The following is a 6,797-nucleotide window of genomic DNA, read 5'->3' as shown; positions in this document are numbered from 1 at the left end:
TATATATAACATGTATATGTATATATATAACATGTATATGTATATATAACATGTATATGTATATATAACATGTATATGTATATATAACATGTATATGTGTATATATAACATGTATATGTGTATATATAACATGTATATGTATATATAACATGTATATGTATATATAACATGTATATGTATATATAACATGTATATGTATATATAACATGTATATGTATATATAACATGTATATGTATATATAACATGTATATGTATATATAACATGTATATGTATATATAACATGTATATGTATATATAACATGTATATGTATATATAACATGTATATGTATATATAACATGTATATGTATATATAACATGTATATGTATATATAACATGTATATGTATATATAACATGTATATGTATATATAACATGTATATGTATATATAACATGTATATGTATATATAACATGTATATGTATATATAACATGTATATGTATATATAACATGTATATGTATATATAACATGTATATGTATATATAACATGTATATGTATATATAACATGTATATGTATATATAACATGTATATGTATATATAACATGTATATGTATATATAACATGTATATGTATATATAACATGTATATGTATATATAACATGTATATGTATATATAACATGTATATGTATATATAACATGTATATGTATATATAACATGTATATGTATATATAACATGTATATGTATATATAACATGTATATGTATATATAACATGTATATGTATATATAACATGTATATGTATATATAACATGTATATGTATATATAACATGTATATGTATATATAACATGTATATGTATATATAACATGTATATGTATATATAACATGTATATGTATATATAACATGTATATGTATATATAACATGTATATGTATATATAACATGTATATGTATATATAACATGTATATGTATATATAACATGTATATGTATATATAACATGTATATGTATATATAACATGTATATGTATATATAACATGTATATGTATATATAACATGTATATGTATATATAACATGTATATGTATATATAACATGTATATGTATATATAACATGTATATGTATATATAACATGTATATGTATATATAACATGTATATGTATATATAACATGTATATGTATATATAACATGTATATGTATATATAACATGTATATGTATATATAACATGTATATGTATATATAACATGTATATGTATATATAACATGTATATGTATATATAACATGTATATGTATATATAACATGTATATGTATATATAACATGTATATGTATATATAACATGTATATGTATATATAACATGTATATGTATATATAACATGTATATGTATATATAACATGTATATATAACATGTATATGTATATATAACATGTATATGTATATATAACATGTATATGTATATATAACATGTATATGTATATATAACATGTATATGTATATATAACATGTATATGTATATATAACATGTATATGTATATATAACATGTATATGTATATATAACATGTATATGTATATATAACATGTATATGTATATATAACATGTATATGTATATATAACATGTATATGTATATATAACATGTATATGTATATATAACATGTATATGTATATATAACATGTATATGTATATATAACATGTATATGTATATATAACATGTATATGTATATATAACATGTATATGTATATATAACATGTATATGTATATATAACATGTATATGTATATATAACATGTATATGTATATATAACATGTATATGTATATATAACATGTATATGTATATATAACATGTATATGTATATATAACATGTATATGTATATATAACATGTATATGTATATATAACATGTATATGTATATATAACATGTATATGTATATATAACATGTATATGTATATATAACATGTATATGTATATATAACATGTATATGTATATATAACATGTATATGTATATATAACATGTATATGTATATATAACATGTATATGTATATATAACATGTATATGTATATATAACATGTATATGTATATATAACATGTATATGTATATATAACATGTATATGTATATATAACATGTATATGTATATATAACATGTATATGTATATATAACATGTATATGTATATATAACATGTATATGTATATATAACATGTATATGTATATATAACATGTATATGTATATATAACATGTATATGTATATATAACATGTATATGTATATATAACATGTATATGTATATATAACATGTATATGTATATATAACATGTATATGTATATATAACATGTATATGTATATATAACATGTATATGTATATATAACATGTATATGTATATATAACATGTATATGTATATATAACATGTATATGTATATATAACATGTATATGTATATATAACATGTATATGTATATATAACATGTATATGTATATATAACATGTATATGTATATATAACATGTATATGTATATATAACATGTATATGTATATATAACATGTATATGTATATATAACATGTATATGTATATATAACATGTATATGTATATATAACATGTATATGTATATATAACATGTATATGTATATATAACATGTATATGTATATATAACATGTATATGTATATATAACATGTATATGTATATATAACATGTATATGTATATATAACATGTATATGTATATATAACATGTATATGTATATATAACATGTATATGTATATATAACATGTATATGTATATATAACATGTATATGTATATATAACATGTATATGTATATATAACATGTATATGTATATATAACATGTATATGTATATATAACATGTATATGTATATATAACATGTATATGTATATATAACATGTATATGTATATAACATGTATATGTATATAACATGTATATGTATATAACATGTATATGTATATAACATGTATATGTATATAACATGTATATGTATATAACATGTATATGTATATAACATGTATATGTATATAACATGTATATGTATATAACATGTATATGTATATAACATGTATATGTATATAACATGTATATGTATATAACATGTATATGTATATAACATGTATATGTATATAACATGTATATGTATATAACATGTATATGTATATAACATGTATATGTATATAACATGTATATGTATATAACATGTATATGTATATAACATGTATATGTATGTATATATCATGTATATATCATGTATATATCATGTATATATCATGTATATATCATGTATATATCATGTATATATCATGTATATATCATGTATATATCATGTATATATCATGTATATATCATGTATATATCATGTATATATCATGTATATATCATGTATATATCATGTATATATCATGTATATATCATGTATATATCATGTATATATCATGTATATATCATGTATATATCATGTATATATCATGTATATATCATGTATATATCATGTATATATCATGTATATATCATGTATATATCATGTATATATCATGTATATATCATGTATATATCATGTATATATCATGTATATATCATGTATATATCATGTATATATCATGTATATATCATGTATATATCATGTATATATCATGTATATATCATGTATATATCATGTATATATCATGTATATATCATGTATATATCATGTATATATCATGTATATATCATGTATATATCATGTATATATCATGTATATATCATGTATATATCATGTATATATCATGTATATATCATGTATATATCATGTATATATCATGTATATATCATGTATATATCATGTATATATCATGTATATATCATGTATATATCATGTATATATCATGTATATATCATGTATATATCATGTATATATCATGTATATATCATGTATATATCATGTATATATCATGTATATATCATGTATATATCATGTATATATCATGTATATATCATGTATATATCATGTATATATCATGTATATATCATGTATATATCATGTATATATCATGTATATATCATGTATATATCATGTATATATCATGTATATATCATGTATATATCATGTATATATCATGTATATATCATGTATATATCATGTATATATCATGTATATATCATGTATATATCATGTATATATCATGTATATATCATGTATATATCATGTATATATCATGTATATATCATGTATATATCATGTATATATCATGTATATATCATGTATATATCATGTATATATCATGTATATATCATGTATATATCATGTATATATCATGTATATATCATGTATATATCATGTATATATCATGTATATATCATGTATATATCATGTATATATCATGTATATATCATGTATATATCATGTATATATCATGTATATATCATGTATATATCATGTATATATCATGTATATATCATGTATATATCATGTATATATCATGTATATATCATGTATATATCATGTATATATCATGTATATATCATGTATATATCATGTATATATCATGTATATATCATGTATATATCATGTATATATCATGTATATATCATGTATATATCATGTATATATCATGTATATATCATGTATATATCATGTAAACATTATTATGCTTTTAAAGGAAAACAGTCTTCCTCTGGCTTTAGGGCCCAGCAACTCTTGGTGCAAACCCAAGTAAAAGCTGCTTCTGTAGCTTAATCCCAAAGCATTGGTCTTGTAAACCAAAGACTGAAGAGTAAATTCCTCCTGAAGCTCAAGATAGAGAGAATCTAACTCCCATAGCTAACCCCCAAAGCTAGCATTCTATTTAAATTATATCTTGTCTAAATAGCTTAAATAAAGCATAGCACTGAAAATGCTAAGATGGATCTTAAAAAATCCTTTAGACACAAAGGTTTGGTCCTAGCCTTGAAATCAGTTTTTACTTAATATATACATGCAAGTCTCCACACCCCTGTGAAAACGCCCTTAAATCCCCACTAGGGATAAGGAGCTGGTATCAGGCACAAACACACCCAAGACACCTAGCTATGCCACACCCACAAGGGCCCTCAGCAGTAATTAACATTGAGTATGAGCGAAAGCTTGACTCAGTCAAAGTAAAAAGAGCCGGCAAATCTGGTGCCAGCCGCCGCGGTTACACCACGTGGCTCAAATTGATTATTATCGGCGTAAAGCGTGATTAAAGTTTTAACAAATTAAAATTAAATTAAGATTAAGCTGTAACACGCTTGTTATTAAGAAATCCAAAACGAAAGTTATTTTAATTAACATAACTTGATCCCACGACAGCTAAGAAACAAACTAGGATTAGATACCCTACTATGCTTAGCCGTAAACTTTTAACTACACCACAAATCGCCCGGGAACTACGAGCAAAGCTTAAAACCCAAAGGACTTGACGGTACCCCATATCCACCTAGAGGAGCCTGTCCTACAACCGATAACCCCCGATTAACCTCACCATTTTTAGTTATTCAGCCTGTATACCTCCGTCGTCAGCTTACCCCGTGAGCGAAATATAGTGAGCTTAATGTCTTTACACCAATACGTCAGGTCAAGGTGCAGCAAATAAAATGGGAAGAGATGGGCTACACTTTCTAACATAGAAAATACGAAAGACTACATATGAAACCTAGTCAGAAGGCGGATTTAGCAGTAAAAAGATAACAGAGAGTTCTTTTTAATCTGGCACTGGGGTGTGTACACACCGCCCGTCACCCTCTTCTCAGCTAAACTATAGTTTTTAACAACTCTTACGCCACATAGAAGAGGTAAGTCGTAACATGGTAAGTATACCGGAAGGTGTGCTTGGAAACGAAGTGTAACTTAATGAAAGTATCCCGCTTACACCGAGAAATTATTTGTGAAAATCAAATCACCTCGAGCTAAAAATCTAGCCACACCCAATCAAATGACACTTAAAAATTCCGTTTATTTAATTAAAACATTTTAACAGTTTAGTAAAGGCGATTGAAAAATTCTTATGAGCTATATATAAAGTACCGCAAGGGAATAATGAAATAAAAATGAAATAGCTATTAAGCACAATAAAGTAAAGACTAACTCTTGTACCTTTTGCATCATGGTTTAACAAGTCTAATCAAGCAAAAAGATCTTAAGTTTGACCCCCCGAAACTAAGTGAGCTACTTCAAGGCAGCCCAAAGAGCAAACCCGTCTCTGTCGCAAAAGAGTGGGAAGACCTTCAAGTAGAGGTGATAGACCTAACGAACTTAGTGATAGCTGGTTGCTCAGGAAAAGGATTTTAGTCCCGCCTAAAAGTTTATTGTCACCTAAAAACTCAATATTAACTTTAGAGTAATTCAAATAAGGTACAGCCTATTTGAAACAGGATACAACCTTCACTAATGGGTAATTAAAATAATTTAATAACCAAGTAGGCCTAAAAGCAGCCACCTTTTTAATAGCGTCAAAGCTTAATTGTTTTATTATTAAATTTCTTCATCAAATATTAACCCTTTAATAGTACTGAGCACTTCTATATTTTTATAGAATTTTTTATGTTAAAACTAGTAACAAGAACAAGACCTTCTCTAACAATGCATATGTAAATCAGAAAGGACACACCACTGCTAATTAACATGCCTGAGTATAAAGTAGTAACCCAACAAGAAAATTCAACTAAATCTCATGTTAACCTAACACAAGAGCATTACAAGAAAGATTAAAAGAAAAAGAAGGAACTCGGCAAATATTAACCCCGCCTGTTTACCAAAAACATCGCCTCTTGACTAACATAAGAGGTCCAGCCTG

General features: G+C 23.4%; 1 non-coding gene across 1 annotated transcript; it reads left to right on the top strand.

The window, feature by feature from the left end:
- The first annotated feature begins 4,911 nt into the window (after positions 1-4,911).
- On the top strand, positions 4,912-5,844 carry LOC142699772 (18S ribosomal RNA). Its single transcript, XR_012866360.1, has one exon. It is a non-coding gene; the product is annotated as an 18S ribosomal RNA (ribosomal RNA).
- Positions 5,845-6,797: the final 953 nt, after the last annotated feature.

The sequence above is a fragment of the Rhinoderma darwinii genome, unplaced genomic scaffold (genome assembly GCF_050947455.1).
Source record: "Rhinoderma darwinii isolate aRhiDar2 unplaced genomic scaffold, aRhiDar2.hap1 Scaffold_164, whole genome shotgun sequence".
Classification (NCBI taxonomy): Eukaryota; Metazoa; Chordata; class Amphibia; order Anura; family Rhinodermatidae; genus Rhinoderma; species Rhinoderma darwinii.
This window is presented reverse-complemented; position numbering and strand designations above follow the sequence as displayed.